The sequence below is a fragment of the Strix aluco genome, chromosome W, assembly GCF_031877795.1.
Source record: "Strix aluco isolate bStrAlu1 chromosome W, bStrAlu1.hap1, whole genome shotgun sequence".
Classification (NCBI taxonomy): Eukaryota; Metazoa; Chordata; class Aves; order Strigiformes; family Strigidae; genus Strix; species Strix aluco.
In genome coordinates, this window is record NC_133970.1 from 47204766 (window position 1) to 47226086 (window position 21321).

Genomic DNA, 21321 nt, shown 5'->3' on the forward strand with positions numbered 1-21321 from the left:
TAATTGGCATAATCCAGAAGCAGTGGCAAGCTATATCAGTGCACTTGCGGGGCCGCGACCAAGCAAAGGAAAAGCTGTAGTGTGCGCTGTATTAGGGGCAGCACTGACTGCAGCCCAAAAAGATAAACATGTTAAGAAACAACTAGAAGGGGAAATGATCAAATCCTTACAAGATCTGGTAAAAGCTCTCCAGGATCAATTGGTTGAGGAACGTAAAGTTACTGAACAAAAAGCTAAACTCTGGCAAGAGCAAACTGAAGTTCTGAAAAGCCAATTAGCTGATGAGCGTAACACCTCTCAGCGATTTCACATGGCTCTGTTAGATGCCTTGGACCGAGAAAAAATCTCACGGTCCGAAAAAGAGGGGAATGAACACGAAACCTGCAATCGGACAGATCTCGGCTCTGTTCCGGATAGTGAACAGGGAGTTACGAGTCTGGCAAAAGCAGCAGCCAGACCCTTGTATCCAACAAAGGAGTTAGAGATAAGCCGAGAAATTTTTTACCCCGAAAATGAGGGGGCAAATTTAAGACCATTAATTAAAACGGAGACCACCGAGGGTCAGGGTGGAAGAGCTCCGCAGGTCACCATTCGAACTACACCATATCCAGCGACTGAGCTTGCGGAAATTCAGGAGAAATACACCAGATGAGCTCAGGAAACTGAGACTGAATACGTGTGGAGGGTATCCTTGACTGGTGGCGACCGAATCTTGTTATCAGAAGATGAGGCCCAGGGGTACTGGGGGCCAGGGGTTTTCTTAGTTACTGACGACCAGAGAGAGCCGTGGTCGTTAACTCAACGAGCTGCTTATTGGGCTGGGGGTCTGGACCCCTTGGAAAGGGGGGATCCAGTATGTATTGAGACCCCAACCGTAAATCATTTGACTGAAAGTCTGCAGAAGGCTGCTTGTCTCCAATTAATGCATGACAGGCGCTTGGTTCCGCAGCAGCCTGCCCCAATGCTATTAATTGCTAACCCCGATCAAATGACTCCCCTGATTCGGGGCTTGCCGGACTCTTTGAAATCACATGCAGTACAATTACAAGATCGTTTGCGGAATGCATTAGCCCCGCGAGGGGGGAGACGGCCGGGGGGAGAAGCCATGACCTGGGGAGAGATAGCTCAGGACTTAATAAATTACGGCTGGAGAATGGGCCTTACCAGGGGAACGGGTAAACCTAAGCCCTCGGTACGCAGAGTGGAACAGCAGGAAAATCCGCCTCCTTCCCCTCCGCAAGTTTTAAGAGCAAAGAGAAACCTCTTGTGGACTGAGGGAATTGGACAGGGGATTCCCCGAGAGTTAATGGATGGTATGCCTACTACAGTTTTAGAAAAGCTCATTCGAGCCTGGAAAGACAAAAGAAAGCTGCCCCCCACAACCGAGCGGACCTTTTGGGCAAAGGGTGGGACAGAGCTGGAAACTAACGAGATGGTGGTAATTGCTTCTCAAACACCAACTGCCCCTGAGGAGGACTTGATTGATTTAGTGTCGGGAAAGTGGACGCGCCATCCCCAGTAAGTGAGCCGGGGGATGGCGGGTGGGTCCACTTAAGGAGGCTCACAGAGAATACTAAAGGAGACTTGTTGATTACCTTTCCGCTCGGTCCCTTTAAAACTCCAGTTACATTTCTAGTAGATACGGGTGCTCAGATTTCAGCACTCCAAACTGAGGTTGCCAAGCGGAATGGCATAATTGCTGACAAAAAGCAGATCTGAGTTACAGATGTTTTCGGGGACTCTAAGCCACAGCCGACTGCTCGGGTGAAATGCTGGTTACCTGGGAATGAAACTGCAACAGAGGCTATTATGATCCTGGGGAATTTCCCCACAAATATCCTGGGACTTGACCTATTGAAGGGACAAGCCTGGGTGGATTCAAAAGGAAGGGAATGGAAATTTGGGTCCTCAACTGCCTCTATAAGACTTTTACAGCAAGCGCCTGCGCTTCCTCCTTCTAAAACTGTTAATGTGAAACCTTACGCCTTACCGTTAGGTGCCAGGGAGGGGATCACTCCGGTAATAGCAGAGCTGCGGGAGGAAGGGATAATCGTTCCAACTCACTCACCCTATAATTCCCCAGTGTGGCCAGTCCGTAAACCTAACGGAAAGTGGCGACTGACAATTGACTATCGGCGATTAAATGCCAATACAGGTCCTCTAACAGCTGCAGTGCCTAACATAGCTGAACTGATTGCAACCATACAGGAACAAGCCCACCAGATCTTAGCAACTATTGATGTGAAAGATATGTTCTTTATGGTCCCCATACAGGAGGCAGACAGAGATGGCTTTGCCTTTACATGGGAAGGCGTGCAATTTACTTTTACACGTCTCCCCCAGGGATACTGCCATTCGCCGACCATCGCTCATTATGCACTAGCGCAGGAGCTTGCTCAAATCCCTCCAAGGGAAGGGGTCAGGATATATCAATATATTGACGATGTTCTGATCGGTGGCTCTGATGCTGCTGCAGTGGGACAGACCCAGACAGAGATAATCACCCACCTAGAAAATTTAGGGCTCCAAATTCCAGCTGAAAAGGTACAACTCCCATCCTCCGAGGTAAAGTTTCTGGGTATTTGGTGGCGGGGAGGAACAGTGTGTATTCCCCCTGAAACTTTAACTACCCTGGAAGAAGTAAAGAGCCCTGAAAATAAGAAGGAGCTGCAACATGCCTTAGGCTTGCTGGTATTTTGGAGGAAACATATCCCCAATTTTTCCATCATAGCTCGTCCTTTATATGATTTGACACGCAAAAGGGCTATTTGGGACTGGACTCCTGTCCATGAAGAAGCCTTAAAGCTGTTAATCTTTGAGGCTGGAGTATATCAGGCTTTAGGGCCGATACATCCAACAGATCCATTCCAAATTGAGTGGGGTTTTGCAATTCATGGACTATCCATACATATGTGGCAACGTGGACCGGAGGGTACCACTCGCCCTATAGGGTTTCATTCGCGCAGTTTCAAAGATGCAGAAAAACGTTACTCGATCTGGGAGAAGGGTCTTTTTGTGGTTAGCCTAGCTTTGCAGGAAGCTGAAAAAATCATAAGGCAGCAACTAATCATTCTACGAGGACCCTTTAAGGTCCTGAAACCAGTACTGGCCGGAACCCCCCCTCCTGTGGGGGTTGCGCAGCGAGACACAGTGAGGAAGTGGTATGCACAATTAGATCATTACTGCCACACGTATCAGATAGAGGAGGGGGCACCCAAAGTGCTCAAAATACAAGATCACCCTGAACCTCCTCCCTCATACATCAAACCTGCTCCCCCATTTGAAACCCATCTAAAGAATGTATGGTTCACCGATGCATCTTCTAGAAGAGAGGGAAAGGTATGGAAATACCGAGCAGTAGCACTGCATGTTGACTCGGGGGACCGAATCATAACAGAGGGTGGGGGAAGTGCTCAGGTGGGAGAGTTAACAGCGGTATGAAGCGTGATTGTTAAAGAAGCTGAGACTGCAGAACCAGGATTTCTTTACACAGACTCCTATGGCGTATTCAAGGGATGTACCGAATGGCTCACATTTTGGGAACAAAACCACTGGGAAGTAAATCGGGTACCAGTGTGGCAGCGTGAGAAGTGGGAGGAAATCTTAAACATTGCAAAATGGAAATCCTTTTTAGTAGGATGGGTTGCTGCACACCAGTCAGGAAATCACCCTGCCCACCTGCTAAACAACCAGGTGGATTCAATGACTCGTTTGATGAGAACTGCTACAGAAGGTGAGGAGGAGAAATGGGAACACTTACTGGAATGGCTGCATGTAAAGCGGGGTCATTCAGGAAGCAAAGATTTGTTTAAAGAGGCAATAAGCAGGGGATGGTCCGTAACCAGGGAATTGTGCAATACCATTATTTCAGCGTGTAGTCTCTGTCGTACTTGGCTGGGAGAGCACAACCCTCTTAAGGACCAACCCCTACACCTAAGGGACAACAAGGGACTATGGGACGCCTGGCAGGTGGATTATATTGGCCCTTTCCGGCTCTCTGAGGGAAAACGCTCTGTATTGGTGGGGGTGGAAATAGTATCGGGCCTAACCCAAGCAGAAACTGTATCTCAAGCAACTGCAGAAAATATGGTGAAGGGGTTAAAACGCTGGTTTAGCTGCTTGCCTAAGCCCAAATCGATCCAATCAGACAATGGTAGTCACTTTACTGCCGGGGTGGTTCAGGAGTGGGCTCAAGATGAAGGAATTCAGTGGATTTTCCATACTCCATACTATCCCCAAGCAAATGGCATTGTGGAACGCACCAATGGACTTTGAAAGCAGGCGCTAAAACCCCTCGAACCAGGATGGCCACAACGGGTGTCAGACGCAGTAATGAAGATAAACAGTGGGTGGGGAATTAATGGGTGCCCACGACTTACCGTGTTCTGTCCTAAGCCTCTGTCCATACTCGCCAGGAAAAAAGAGACTAAAGACCCTGCAAACCCGCTCCATTATCCTGGGCAACCTGTTCTAGTAGACTTGCCCACCGTGGGGCAAGTACCCCTAACCCTAAAAACTCCCATCAATATTTGTTCATGGGTGGCTACTGATGCCCATGGGAAAGAATACCGCATCAATACCAGGTGGATTGTCCCTTCTTTCTAACCATCATTGTTTTGTTATGTATATATGTGTTTTACAGGGCATTGATCCTGGACGACAGGAGACCTATGTTACTTTTAGCACTTTCAATGGTTGTAGGCATTATTGGCTAGTTATTATTTGTAATCTGCTTACATTATTATATAATTTGTGGAATCATACCTGCTGGGTGTGGAATAAATCATTGCCAATCAATTACAATCAACAATCCAGGAAATTTTACAGGTACATTTAATGAGTTCACTTATTGGAAGGCTAACCTGGAGCTGTGCCTTATGTTACCTTATTGGGAATCACCTCCAAAATAAAGGAAGCCTGTGAGTCACCTGTGACTGCAAACTGGTGCTTGCAAATACCAAACAGATCACAGTGCTAGCTCATATAACTGTATGTGGTCCTTACAACACCACATCCATCAGCAGCAAGATGAAGTAATCAAAGACTAGCTGGAGGGGTCTGATCCCACAAATTAAGCATTAATGAATTGTACCTGAATATTAAGTTGTATTCCCATTTTAATCCTTATAGACCTGATAATGTAATTGTGTAACCACAAATAGTTCTAGAAAATTTAACTTAGCAATTCTATGCACTAACAAGGTATGCCTTTAAGGAATTAAAGGTGCAGACCCAAGAAGCATCTAAGATGGCATTGCAGAATCCGGCTAGCATTGCTGGAGGAACATGGACTGTGCGGTGTGCTGAATCTAACTGAGGGAGAATGCTGCATCACCATCCACAATGCCACCACCTCTATAGAGGAGACCCGTGCCATGATGAAGAAGATCACCAACAGGAAGTGAGAACCTTTTTATTGACTGATGGACTAGTTTGATGGATGGAACCCTGGGTCATGGGTCACATCACTGGGATCCTCAGGACTCACAGGGTAGGGAAGATGGCTTATAAATATAAGTATTGTGATATTATGCAAATTTTTACTTTTAATAATATACCTTGCAGCAATTAGCTATATACTCTCTCACCTTCTGTCTTCTTTTCCCTATACCTTTTGGGATCACAATGGTCAAAGAAGAACTTGGAGTGTTTGAGTCACGGGGTGGGATGTGAGAGACGAGAAACCAGGCCTGTGAGAAACTAAGAAAAACAGCCTGAGAAAGCAAAAGTTGAGGCTGATCAAAGAAATGCCTCAGACACTCGCAAGACAAAACTATGAGTCACAGGGTGCATTCTGTGGAGGTCGAAGCTGATAAGGCTGCCCCAATAACACAAGATGGGACTGGAGGAGGGAGCCCTGTGGAGACAGGACGGCTCTGCTCTGGGGCACCTGGCCAAAACTTCAAGGGCCATCTGTCCGGTGAATGACCTTTGCTTCATTATCCACAAAATGCATATTAAAGTTCACACCCCTCAATATGCTAACGAGGGCTAACATGATCATGCTAATTACATCATCCCATGAAACACCTTACCCCTCCCCATACATGGGATACGTAGGTATGTGGGTCGACCTAGGGGACGGACCCAAGGAAAGTGGGTATAAATCAAGAAGGGGGGGGGGGCCCGGGGCCCGAGAGAGAGTGCAGTGAAGCGAAGAAGACGGATGCCAGCGAAAAAGACGGATGTCTCCTGTGCCTCCTGGAACACTCGTTGGCAGGATCAGCGCAGAAACCCAGACCGGTGATCTGTATTTCCCCATTCCCTCTATCTCCCTCTTTTCCCTTTCCTATTAAGCAATGCAAGGCATATTGTATTGCTTGCCACAACTTGCTATATACTTAGCCAACTATCGTGTGTTCCATTAGTACATTGTGAGTAGTGAATAAATGTTTAGACTTGGAGACTTGTTGTCCGCTCCATTGGGGATTTGCGAATCTGAGTCACTTGTCCCCCTCGTCTGAGCAGGACGTGATAGCCCCACCAACCACTAAAAAGAAGACTCATTCTTTCCTGGGCGCTGTGGGGTTCTGGAGGATGCACATCCCAAACTACAGCCTGATTGTGAGCCCTCTCTACCACGTAACCCGCAAGAAGAACGATTTTAAATGGGGCCCTGAGCAACAACAAACATTTGAACAAATTAAGCAGGAAATTACCCAGGCAGTAGCCCTCGGGCCAGTCCGGATAGGGCTGGAGATTAAGAACGTGCTCTACACCGCAGCCGGGGAGAATGGCCCTTCCTGGAGCGTTTGCCAGAGAGCAGATGGGGAATCCCGAGGCCGACCTCTAGGCTTTTGGAGCCGGGGATACAAAGGCTCTGAAGCTAACTATACCCTGACTGAGAAGGAGATACTGGCAGCGTACGAAGGAATTCGAGCTGCCTCAGAAGTGGTCGGCACTGAGACACAGCTCCTCCTGGCACCCCGACTGCCGGTGCTGGGATGGATGTTCAAAGGAAAGGCTCCCTCCACACATCATGCAACAGATGCCACGTGGAGTAAATGGGTTGTGTTGATAACACAACGGGCTCGAATAGGGAACCTCGACCCCCCAGGATTAGTGGAAGTGATCATGAACTGGCCAGAGAGCAAAGATGCTGGGATGTCACCAGAACAAGAGGTGAAACGTGCTGAGGAGGCCCCACCATATAACGAGCTGCCAGAGGAGGAGAAGCGATTTGCCCTGTTCACTGATGGGTCTTGCCGCATTGTGGGAAAACATCGACGATGGAAGGCTACGGTGTGACATCCCATACGACAAACCTCTGAAGCTGTTGAGGGACAAGGTGAATCGAGCCAGTTCGCAGAGGTGAAAGCCATCCAATTGGCTTTGGAGATTGCTGAGCGAGAAAAGTGGCCGAGGCTCTATCTCTACACTGACTCGTGGGTGGTGGCAAGTGCCCTGTGGATGTGGTTGCAGCAATGGAAACAGAACAACTGGCAACGCAAGGACAGACCCGTCTGGGCCGCTGAAGTATGGCAGGACATTGCAGCCCGGGTGGAGAACCTCGTTGTGAAGGTGCGCCATGTGGATGCCCATATACCCAAGAGTCGGGCCACTGCTGAACATCAACACAACCAGCAGGCGGACCAGGCTGCTAAGATCGAAGTGGCTCAGGTGGACTTGGACTGGCAGCGTAAAGGTGAACTGTTCATAGCCCGGTGGGCCCATGAGACCTCGGGCCACCAAGGCAGAGATGCAACATACAGGTGGGCTCAAGATCGAGGGGTGGACCTCACCATTGACACCATCGCAGAGATCATCCATGGATGTGAGACGTGTGCTGCAATCAAACAAGCCAAACGGGTGAAGCCCCAGCGGAATGAAGATCAATGGATGAAATATAAATATGGAGAGGCCTGGCAGATCGACTACATCACACTGCCACAGACCCGCCGAGGCAAGCGCCACGTGCTCACAATGGTGGAAGCAACCACTGGGTGGCTCAAAACTTATCCAGTGTCCCACGCCACCTCCCGGAACACCATCCTGGGCCTTGAAGAGCGAGTCCTGTGGCGACACGGCACCCCAGAGAGGATTGAGTCGGACAATGGGACTCACTTCCGAAATAACCTCATAGATGCCTGGGCAGAAGAACACGGCATCGAGTGGGTCTACCACATCCCCTACCACGCACCAGCCTCCGGGAAGATCGAGCGCTACAATGGACTGTTAAAAACTACCTTGAGAGCAATGGGGGGTGGAACCTTCAAACACTGGGACACACATCTGACAAAGGCCACTTGGTTAGTGAACACAAGAGGATCTGCCAATCGAGCTGGCCCGGCTCAGTCAAAACTCCCACGTGTTGTGGACGGGGATAAAGTCCCTGTGGTGTGCATGAGGGACCTGCTGGGAAAAATGGTCTGGGTTAGTCCTGCGCCGGGCAAAGGCAAACCCATCCATGGGATTGTTTTTGCTCAAGGACCTGGGTGCACCTGGTGGGTGATGCAAAAGGATGGAGAGGTCCGATGCGTACCACAAGGGGACTTGATTGTGGGTGAAAACACACCGTGAGTTATACTGTGCTTTTGTTAATTTTTCTTTGTTAATGCTAATTACTAAATGGCAGCTGGACGTGACGCAGATGGTATAGAATAAAGGGGTGGATTATGTCCTGGTTCAGCTAGGATAGGGTTAAGTTTCCCCAGCAGTGGGGGGAAGCTCTAGCCGGGTTATTCAATGACATGCTGACATCACCTCCGGGCGCCCAAGCGCGGGAGAATCGGTGAACGCATGTGTGTGTGCGGTCGGTCTCCTCACTGCTGTATCGGTACATTTTTGTTCTGTTCATTGTTATCACTGTTACTGTTATTGTTATTGTTGTTGTTTGTTGTGTTGCTGTTACACTGTTGTATTAAACCTCTCCTTATCTCAGCCCCGGGGTTTGTATTTCACTCTCTCCCCGTCCAGTCGGAGGGTGGGGGAGGGGCAGCGGCAGCGTGGTCTCGGACCCCGGCAGGGCGTAAATCACCACAGGTAATCATTTTCCCAAGCACAAGCAAATTGTGTTAAATCTCATACACTTTTTTAGCAGATTTATGTAGATTAAGTTTTCCATGTTTCTCTAACATTTTACACTGTTTATCAGAAATCCAAATTTATTACATAAAGCACTAGTCTAGTAACTTACATTTACTAGGAAAATCCTGAATTCATTTTACAAACCATTTGTCTCCTAATAACAACAGTGTGTTCTTATCTTCCAGGCTCCTGGAATGCTACAGCTGGGGAGAGGTGATCGAATTTGAGTGTTTTACATCAGTTATGACAAAGAGAAGCACAAAACATAATCAAACTCTGAAAAGCAGCAAGAGGAAGCTTTTTATGAAAAAACCTTTAGTGAACAGGAAGTCTAGACGAATGAGCAAAGTCCAAGAAGTAAGAGTCATATCTTGATGCTGATCTTACAAGTACCCTAAAAACTTTATTAAGTTTGAACTCACAAAATGGCTTTGCCTCAACTTTCTTACTGGTCTGAGTAAAGCAAAGTCAAAGTGACATGGTCAAAGTCACAAAGTGAGTGTCAAAGCTCCAAGACCTCAGGTGTCTAAGGTGAAAACATCTCAAATGAAACAGGAACCATCTTAGGCTGTGTCGTGGTTTAACCTGACTTGCAGAAAACAGACCCTACAACTCGAATAGAGTTCTAAAGCAGGTATGTTTACTCCGGCGCCGGGGTGCAAGGGGATTTCTCCACAAAGCTTGCACACCCACCGCACATTTTACCAAAAGCTTATAGAGTGTGGATATGCATATTCATTGGATTACATAACACAAACATACATATGCATGAGTAAGGCTGGGTTAGTTCTAGAGGCTGGTGTCAGCAGTTTATGTTCTCTTTGCACCTGCGCATTGCCTCCTGGGGGGCGTCTTCGGGGGGCTTTGGGAGGAAGGCTCGTAGTCTTTCTCACCTTGTTTTGTCCCCGGAGCATGCGCAGATTCTCTTGGCCAATTTCTTGAACAACAAAAATGTTTTTCAGCCAGTTTACTCATCCTATCTTATTTAAGGGAACCAATGGAACTTCTACCATCCGTACATGGCTATCTTTACTCATTACTGAGGCCCAACTAGTTAGAGCACACCTGTTCCTCAAGGACAAAAACATGATATTTTGCTGAACACTGCAGTTCTTGGTAGATTTTCACAGTAAACTGCTTTGTTTTGATGGACACAGTAGTCCTTGGTAAAATTCCACAGAACAGTCTGGGCAAGCAGGATTCTTAGCAATATTCAAAAAATACTATAAGGAATACTATAACTTGCTATAAGTAAGTAAATAAGTTGCTAAGCAGTTTGCTATAAGTAAATAAGTCTCAAAACAAGTAATCATTTCTCTGTATCAAACCCCAGCCATCAACTAAGCACCACACAGCCACTTGCTCACTCTCCCTGCATCAGGATGAGGGAGAGTATCAGAAGGGTAAAAGTGAGAAAACTCATGGGTTGAGATAAAGACAGTTTCATAGGAAAAGCAAAAGCTGTGTACACAAGCAAAGCAAAACAAGGAGTTCAGTCACTCCTTCCCATGGGCAGGCAGGGGTTCAGCCATCTCCAGGACAGCTGGGCTCCATCACGCGTAATGGTTACTTGGGAAGACAAACACCATCACTCCAAACATCCCCCCCTTCCTCCTCCTTCCCCCAGCTTTATATGCTGAGCATGACACCATATGGTCTGGCATATCCCTTGGGTCAGTTGGGGTCAGCTGTCCTGGCTGTGTCCCCTCCCAGCTCCTTGTGCACCCCCAGGCTACTCACTGGCAGGACAGCGTGAGAGGCAGAAAAGGCCTTGACTCTGTGTAAGCGCTGCTCAGCAATAATTAAAACATCCCTGTGTTATCAACGTTATTTCCAGCACAAATCCAAATCATAGCCCCATACTAGCTACTGTGAAGAAAATTAACTCTACCCCAGCCAAAACCAGCACATTTTCCACCCCTTATTCCATAACATTTACATCATGCTCAGGTCCCACACTGTAATAAACTACTGGATAATGAGAAGCGCTATGCCCTGTTGTGGTGGTTTAGCCCCTGCCGGGGTCTGAGACCACACGGCAGCTGCCCCTCCCCCACAAAGGGAGTGAAATACAAAGCCCCAAGACTGAAATAAGGAAAGGTTTAATACAACAGTGCAATAGCAACACAACAAACAACAACAATAACAATAACAGTAATAGTGATAGCAATGAACAGAGCAAAATAGCTACCAAGTACAGCAGTGAGAGGAGCAGATGTACAAAACCACGAGTGCACCGCGCTCCTGCGCCAAGAAAACTGTGACCTGCCAGGATGTGACGTCCACATGGTATCTGAATAACCTGGCTAGAGCTCCTCCCCCACTGCTGGGGAAACTTAACCCTATCCTGGTTAAACCAGGACACCTGTTTACTGTCGGGTCCTGTCACATTGCAGGGAAACATCGAAGGTAGAAGGCAGCTGTGTGGAGCCCCACATGCTGAAGCTGCTGAAGGAGAAGCTGAATTGAGTCAGTTTGCAGAGGTGAAAGCCATCCAGCTGGCCTTGGATATCGCTGAGCGAGAAAAGTGGCCAGTGCTCTACCTCTATACTGACTCACGGATGGTGGCAAATGCGCTGTGGGGGTGGTTACAGCAGTGGAAACAGAGCAACTGGCAGTGCAGAGGCAAACCCATCTGGGTTATTCCTGCACTGGGTAAAGGTAAACCCATCCGTGGGATCACTTTTGCCCAAGGACCTGGGTACACTTGGTGGGTAATGCAGAAGGACGGGGAAGTCTGATGTGTGCCTCAAGGGGATTTGATTTTAGGTGAAAATAGCCATTGAATTGAACTGTATGATGTTAACTGTCAAATAACCCTGTTATTGCATATCATCATTGCTATGGTTGATACATATTATACTAATGGCATCACATTAATGTAAAAAAATGAATTTTGATAGAGTCAGGAATGATTTCAGCAATTGGTGCCCAGCAACTTCCTTGAGATTGACATCTTCGGCCTGCAGACTGTGAGCATGGACCACGCCAGATACATCAGCTATGAGCACCAAATGTAGCAGAGTGTTGTGGTTTGAGCCCAGATGTCAACGAGCACCAGGCAGCTGTTCACTCACTCCTTCCCCCCCAAGGCTGAGAAGGAGAAAAGGAAGTAAAAGGCTCAGGAATCGAGATAAGGACAGGGAGGGGTGGCAAAAGACAGACTCATTAGGGGAAGAAAAGAAGAACATCACTTTAATTCAAACACTAACAAAACCAATACTTAACAGAGTGGGACAGTGAGAAGTGTTATTACATCTTAAACTGGGGCTCAGCTTTGTTACGATATCTCTATCTCCTTCCGTAGCAGCGCAGGAGGCAGGGGATGGCGGGGTTTCTGTCAGTCCACCACTCTTTCCTCCTGGCAGGGGGAACCACTCCTCTGCATTTCTCCTCCTGCTCCATGGGAGCCAGTCCTCCACAAAACTTCTCCATTGTGAGTCCTCCCCATGGGCTACAGCTCTTCCTGAGATGCTCTGGTGTGAGTCACCTCCATGTGTTGCAGTCCTCACGGCGCCAAACTACAACAGCGGGGGCTGCTTCTTCCCTCAGAGTCCTAGCCTTCTTCAGGCACAGCTGCTTGATCTGGTATGGGGTCCTCCACAGGCTGCAGGCAAATTTCTGCTCCTCCAGTGACCTCCATGGGTGGCAGGAGGGCAGCCCTGCCATCTTACCACAGGGTACAGGGGGGCTCTCTGCTCCAGCGCACCTCCCTCCCTTCCTCCTCTTTCCTTCCACTGTCATCAGTGTTCTCAGAGGTGTTCTTCTCATAACTTGTCCTCAAAGTCTCCACCCCCTCTCAGGTTCCCCTTCTTAAATATGTTATCACAGAGGCACAGCCACTGTTGCTAATTGGCTTGGCCTTGGCCAGAGGTGAGTCCAACTTGGAGCCAGGGGAGCTTTCGAGAAGCTTCTCACAGGGGGCCACTGCTGTAGCCCCCTCCCCCACTACCAAAACCCTGCCACACATACCCTGCACACAGAAACTACACGCCATTCCCCTGCTGTAACCAAGGTCACCCACTCTACCGACTGAGCCAACTCTGCATCATCCCTCCTGCCTTGAAAGACTGTCATAACAGATGGAACAAGAAGTTATGGACTAAATGAACTTACTATACATTTTGGAGAGATGTCCCATAGACTGAGGGAATGATAACTGTGTGTATACATCAAAAAACAGGAAAAGAGATGGTGGTTAATTTGAATGTATTGGGAAACATGGAACCTGAGCATAACGTAAATGGTATGGAATAAAGAGTGGGTACTGTCCTGGTTTTGTGTGGGAGTGTCAGCTCTGCGCAGCTGTGGGAGATTCAATGTGTTACTGGTAAATGATTAAGAGGCCAGTCGGCATTGGCCTGTCAGCCCTGTGCAGCTGTGGGAGATTCAATATTTAAGAGCCAAATTGACATTGGCGGGTCAGCTCTGTTCGGAGAGCTCGGCGAAGGTGGAGAGCTCTGCTCAAGGAGGTCTGCTAAGGTGGAGAGCTCTGCTCAGGGAAGCTCTGCTAAGGTGGGGAGCTCTGCTCAGGAGAACTCTGCTTGGTGAGCTCTGCTCAGGGGCTCTGTCCTGCGCTGGCTTGGAGAAGCGCCAGCTTGTGCCAGCCCGGAGAAGCAGCAAGGCTTGGAGGAGAAGCAGGCCTTGGAAGAAAGATAAGTCAGCTCTGCGTAGCCCCAGAGAGGCCCGGAGAAGGAGAAAGGCTTTGAGGAGAAACAGGCCTTGGAAGAGAGATAAGAAACTGCCAGGCTGTGCTAAGGTGCATGGAATTGTTTGTGGGAGAGAGGGTTGATGACTGTCTAGTTGCTGATTTGCTTATTATGAAGTAAGAGCTTGAATGAGAGTATAAGTATGTATTATTGTATGAGTATGTATTAATGTAAGAAGAAAAAGAGATTGAAGAAAAATAAACAGCCCCTGCCCTGCAGAAAGAAAGAAGAACATTGTGACGTGTGTATTATTTTGGCCGCTACAGCTTAGTACAACTTATTACAACTTAGTACAACTTAATATACAACTTAATATAACTTAGTACAATTTAATACAACCTATTAAAATTTAATACAGTTTTGGCTGGGATAGAGTGAAATTTTCTTCTTAGTAGCTAGACTAGTGCTGTGTTTTGGATTCAGTATGGGATTTGGTGTGAGAAGAATGCTGATAACACACTGATGTTTTCAGTTGTTGCTAAGAGATCAAGGACTCTCCAACTCCCCATGTCCTGCCCATGCACAGGTGTACAAGAAGCTGGGAGGGAGCACAGCCAGAGCAGCAGACCCAAATTGACCAATGGAATATTCCATATCATGTAACGTCATGCTCAGTATATAGAGGAGGGTCGGCCAGGAAAGAGGGGGTTCTCTCTTGCTTCTGGGATTGCTACTGTGGGATCTTGGCTTTTCCAGGATTGCTAGCTGGGAATGGGCTGGGTATCAGTTGGCGGGTGGCGAGCAATTGCATGGTGCATTACGTGTTTGTACTTTCTATTATTGTTATTATTGATTTATTTTATTTCAATTATTAAACTGTTTTTGTCTCAACCTACGAGTCTTCCTACCTTTACCCCTCCAAATTTCTCCCCCATCCCCCAGGCAGAGGAGGGTGAGTGAGCAGCTGTGTGGTGTTTGGCTGCCAGCTGGGTTTAAACCAGGACAGGCTGTTAAAGCTCAGTGCCCTGAAGATAAGTCATAAAAGACCTGCTCTTTTCAGACTTTCAACCTACAAAATGGGGACAATGGGGTGATGTAGTGAAATGAGGCTGTGGAGCCTGCCTATTTGACAGAGATAGTATTGAACTATTTCTGTTTCTTGTCTTCTATACCCAGTATTGTCGAATCTGGATCTTCAGGGCCCAGATGGGCTCCTGTAAAATTGCTATCAATTAAAAATGACAAGGATCGCTGTTTTTCCCTCATAGGCAAATCATGACAAAGCTGAGCCTCAGTTTTCTGGTATAGGTCAGGAACATGTAATAGCAGTTTGCATAATGATCCTCTATGTCCTTTTCTGTAAACTAAAACCAAGAATATTAACTTCAGGTGAAATATAAAAATTTCTAGGAGGCAGTAAGGATGGGTCAACTTGACAAAAATATTATTAATAAAATTTTGTAAATTTTAGAATAAATGAAATGACACGTATGAGGGAACAGATGGTTCAATGCAGATGGTCTCCAAATGTGCATTCGTCACTGATGTGAGATGTGTCTGCACTTTGAATGTGAAGTTACTCTGTAGCATAAACTACACCTCTGAACCCCACTCTATCTAAAGTTCAGGCAATAAAAGCAGTTTACCTATGAAAGGCTCTGTGAATAAAAAATACAAATGTTATGTTCTATGTTCGGATGGAATTGGAGCTCCACAGAAAATAACCAAAATTTATTCCACTATATTATAATATGTGTTTCTAACTTAGAAGTACAAGGTACATGGGATAAGAGAAAGAAGATGAGCAGATAAACAAACTGTTTAAAATCAAAACTCCCTACAAGACTACATTGCATATTTTCATCCAAAAATGGTTTTGGAAAGTATTTATACTTCCTTTTGAGTCTTGTTAGATAAATATGCCAGGGCTGGCCCTTCAGAGCGATATACTGCTCTAGGATTCACTAACTGAATCAGGATGACTTAATCTACATAGTAAACACTGAAGAAGATTTCTGAAAGTACATGAACACAGAAAGGCTGTAACCAAAGCAGCTTTTCTACAGACAATAGAAGAAAGAACCGTGTGTGTTTCTTCTTCTGGATGACTGATCCCAACAATGTTGTTTCCTGGCTCTGACTATTTCTGAGCTAAACACAAAGCTAATGTTACAGTCTCACGTAGATGTACCTGATACCTTTCAGGCACTAGTTTATACTTTTTGGGCTCATTATTTGCATACTCATTTACTTGGCCAAATTCAAAGGTGAGGCTTAATTCTTAGAATTGCAGATAAAGTTATATTATCTCAGATTCCCTTCTGCTCAATCTACTTTAGAACTACAGAGCCAAACTTTGAAAATGCAATAGAAACTATATTAGTAAGGATGGCTACACCTTATTATGTTACATCAAATAAGATTCTGTGGGGTTTAATACATTCTTCTGGATTTGCTTAGATCTAAATAATTTACAATGTGTAATTTATGCAATCTTCACTTTACTGGTCACAAGGGTTAAGGACAAGACTTCATGTTGATACATATAGGCAGGGAATTGTACAGCATGCCAAAGACAGGTTTCAATTAACTGAAAGGAGTAAGACTAGGTTTATAAAGCTATTTAGATGTCTAAAACACCAAGGCATTTTTAGTAGAATTTTCAAACGCAGCTAAGCAAGTCAACTGTCAAACTCGAGTTAACAATCTGTACAGGTTAGGAATGATGGGCCAGACCCCAGAAGAGGCTCACATGTTTGGATGCTAAATATTATGAAGCCCAAAAGTCAGGTGCCAGCTGTGGACTCAAAAAACAGAGACATATAACGCTGTGGTGGGTTGACCTTGGCTGGCCACCAGGTGCCCACCAAGCCCTTCTATCACTCCCCCTCCTCAGCAGTACAGGGGGGTAGAAAATAAGATGAAAAAGAACTCATGGGTCAAGATAAAGGCAGTTTAATAAAGCAAAAGCAAAGACGTGTGCAGAAGCAAAGGAAAACAAAAGATTTATTCTCTATTTCCCACCAGCAGGCGATGTCCAGCCACTTCCCAGGAAGCAGGGCTTCAGTACGCGTAGCAGTTGCTCTGAAAGACAAACATCGTAATAACAAATGCCCCCATCCTCCTTTCTCTCAGCTCTTATTGCTGAGCAGACATCATATGGTATGGAATACCCCTTTGGTCAGTTTGGGTCAGCTGTCCTGGCTATGTCCCCTCCCAAGATCTTGCCCACCCCCAGCCTACTGGTGAAGGGGGGATGTTGGAGAGACAGCCTTGATGCTGTGCCAGCACTGCCCAGCAGTAGCCAAAACACTGGTGGGTTATCAACACCTTTCTAGCTACCAATGCACAGCACAGCACTGTGAGGGCTGCTATGGGGAAAGTTAACTCCATCCCAGCCAGACCCAATACACATGAGCACAAACAGAGGGAGCTACAGCCAGCCAACGTGAAACACTGGCAAGAGGGATATGTCTGAAATTCTCCCTCTCTTCTGGATATAGCACCTTTCCAGGGAAGAAGTGCACCATGGCCAAAATCCCTTTCTGTATGCACATGCACTGTCATCTGGGCCACAGATACTGGCCACTCTTCCTTCAAGACAGAGAGTGGTCGCCTCCCACCTTTTACAGAATAGCCTCACAGTCAGAGAACATAGCTTGGATATTGGCCTTCCTTCATCTTGAGGTCTACCAAACAAAATATTGTGTTTAGTTATTTAACGTGAGTGGGGACAGTGTACTCTTTCAAATGAGATGATATTGCCTACCAGCATATTTTTTGCTCAGGTGAATTCATGGTCCTGATTGACCATACCAGTGACCAAGCACTGGATTTCAGTGACAGAAATGTCACTGCTGCTTCAACTGGCTATTGAGCCTAGCACAGCCATGCTAGGAACAGAGGCACTGTGTAAGCTGCACACTGTGACCATGTTGTGTGACGTAAGAGCATGCCTACCCTCCATTCTGGCACACATCCACAGACAGGCCTGAGTCAAACTATGGCTGCAGACAAGAGGAGATATGAAAAAATGCTGAACAATGTCTCTCTTGTTTTGGAAGCCTGCATTGTGCTGGTGACCACATTGGATGGGTAGAACCTCAGGGCTGGAGAGCCACAGAGCTATAATAGCAATGCATGAGCTTCCAGTCCTAAAATTCACCATCTCCTCCTGAAATATCCCTGCCTGAAGCATGACAGAGGGTAAAGTATTATGGGAAGTCATCCTTTCTCAGGCAAATATTAGCAGCCATCAGCTGAGAGAGGTTAGCTTAAATTGTTAGAAAATACCACTGAAGGCAAGTTAAAATAATTGGGTTTACCTTGCATTGCAGCTGGTTAAGGCACAGACTGAGAGCGCTGTTGTACCTTAGCTGAGGGGCAATAGCTCTTACACTGCTCTTACTCAATCACTTCTAAATCGCTGAACATATTACCAATTTAAATCCCTGTGGCGGTCTAGGCCTGAGATGCCCAAACTTGGGTCTCAACAAACATGCCTTGGATTAAATAATTCAAGTATATTCTTGATTCTAGGAGAAACTATTTTCAAGACAGGTTTGAGGTCTGTTGATGATCCAGCATTTGGGTATCAAGGCTGTTTCCTGTGGACTGCATTTCCCAGAGATATGCTTAGAGCTATACTAAAATGAACTATAAATTGTAATTTAAGATTTTTAAAATAGCAAGGGTTCTTTTTGCTTCAGATATTCAGCAGACTTTATCTTTAGCTTTATTTATAAAAAGAAGTGGTCAGCAAGTCCAAGTCACATTAGAAACTTGGCCGAGAAGTCCAAAGGCTGAAGTACAAATTCTTCCTTCATGTTTCCTTTGACATATTTCACCTTCTCTCAGTTGACAGCAGTGAAGCTTCACTGAAAACCTACTTTCTAGGCCAGTTTTCCATTAATTTTCATTCCCATATATTCCAAAGTGAGAATTCTCTAGGGACAACCTGAGCATCTGAACTACATCATTCCTGTTGGCCTTTTTTTAACAATAAGACACAAGTTTGCAAGTCCTCTTACATTCAGTCACTTATTGTGTGTCTACAACATCTGTAGCAGTGCAGGGAAGCTTCCAGGAGCAGTTAGTTTACCTTATGGCAAATTACAAGGCACTATTTAAAGTTCAAGTGAAATTCCAGAATTCAAAGTGGGAGGTTTAACAAAAAAAAGTCCCAGGTCTGTCAGTGAAAAGTTTAAGTATGGACAAAATGACATACACATAGTAAAGCCCACAAAGGCAGCAGCACTGCTGTGGAAAGCACATTCCAATAAAATCTTAAAAGATTACTTTAATCATAAACCATGCATTCTTGAGCAAGCTGTTACAGGATTAGCTACCACATTGCTTTTGCAAGAAGATTTTTCAAAAGCTGTTATTGATACCACTTTCAAGGCACTCATGTTTCTAAAGTTAAAGTTGATGTCTTCTGAAGGTCTCTGCATTTTGGTGTTTTTATTTTGCGCTTCTACTCCAGTTTCCACCCAGACTGGGATCCCAGTGATCCTAATGACAGACTGTGGTTTGGGCAGAGTTAATGTATGGAAAAGTGATACAAAAACTCACTGAGGTGAAGGTTTCCAGCTGCAACTTCAAGATAATTTTAGACCTGCTGAAAAATGGCTTGTGTTTGGGAAGTGCTGAGACTGATACTGTTCTGTATAATAAGCAGTTAACTTAAAAAAACCTTGGGTAGGGACTGAACCTATGCCAGCAATAGTAAGATCAGACACAACAAATATGAAAAAAAAAAGTCATCATCCTGGAAAACATAGCACTCTCTCTGCTATAATCTTTTAACAGTCAGGCTTAAAGTCATAACAGCCATTGTCCGTTTGATTTTGTTTTTACTGTAGCAAAATAAACATCCTTTTACCTTTCATAAAGTGTAAAACACGCCCTTTAAGTCCTGCAGTGCAGTATAGATTAAATAACTGAATTCCTGTGGGGCTTTCTGCCTGGATTCCTTCCATGTTCAGAAGGCAATCCTATTACATATGTTTAATGTAACAGTTCTGAATTTTAGCATTTAGCTCAACAATGTGGGACATCAGAGGAGCTGTTCTAAGTTGAATTACAAAATAGTGCAGTCCTTCAAGGCTTAAGACATTTTATTCTCTAAGAAAATAATTTTTTCAGTTAGTTATTAACCATATATCAGTAAAAAAAGTTTTTCTGTGAGATTATTAGTGATGTCCCAAGTGCTGGTAGATAGTGAAGGACCTCTTGGCACTTCTGTAATAGATGTAATTTCATTGCACCTCAAAAGGGCTCTTAGACTGCTCTCTATTGGCAAATGAAAAGCATTTTCATCTCTTCCAAATTTAACAATAAATAGTATAAACCGTTAGTGTGACCAGTCAAGGTATTTCAGTGAAATGTGCCTAAATTTTGTGTTAGGCAAAACACAAATGTTAATCCTGCTTATGCCAGCACCAGGCTGGACTGCTTTATAGAAATTGCTTTGCACCATGTTTAAACTAGGCACAATCTCATCCTTCATGTTAGGCAGTCTGTGTAACTCACTTCCACAAAGCATGCTGAGCAAAGTTTTATTCTTTAAAATATATACTGCCCCAGCATCAAGAAGCTCCAGTCCTGCCGGTAGGTCTCTAAGCATAAGGTGGTGAAAACAATGTACAGTGCAGTGCAACCTGTACAAACCCAACATTGTTAAACATGAATACAATAGTGTCCCAAAGAATTCAGATCTAATCCTGCAAATACCACATGTGCGTAGCCAGCAACCTGTTAATTGTAGCAAATGACTCTTATGTAGCATGCACTTCCTTCTGTGAACACTAGGCTTGTGTATAAAAACATGTCCCTCATGAGTCCTTTTTGGTTAAAATTAGCACTTCTGAAATGAAAGACAGATACAGGCAAGTGAGATGTAACTACTAGCTTTTAGTCACCTCAGGCACAGGGCTGCTACCACTATTGCTATTCTAGGCCTGAGTGGTCGGTTATTAAAAAAAAAAAAAAAAGAGTACCACACCATATCAAGGAATGTATTGTATCATTTGGTAACTTTGTATGTGGACGATGACTAAATACATCCACCAGCTTTGAGCCCTGAACTTCCTGGTAGTAAAACCATTTTGTAATAAATATTTCCCTTTTCCAAAACACTTAGAAATATCAAACAAATGTGTTAAAATTTCAGGGAAAATATTGCTCATTTTTCTCTCTTAAAATTGGGTATTGCTGTAGAGGACAATATCACAGTTTTGAACAGAAATATTTTGCACTATTTTGAGAAAATAAATGTTAGGCTAAGTTTACAGCCTTGGGAAAAAAAAAAAAAAAGCTCTGCTACAAGGACAAAAATGTGATTTTTTTATCAGAGGCTCTTTCATACAAGTTGGAAAACAGCTGCACTGCACTGCGAAACAAGACATGTTTGAATAAAGATGAGTGGGAAGTACAAAGGTCAGGTCTGGATGTGTCCTGGAAACTGAATTGCACTGACCCAATATTTTGGTTCAGCCAGCCACAGATTTGGACGGGAGAGGGTGATATTTTGGTTTTGGTGGTTTCGCAAAAAAAAAAAAAAAAAAAAAAAAAAAATTAAAAAAACCACAGCAAGCTGTTGCTTTAGACTTGGACTTTTTAACACCATCATCCATCACTGCAC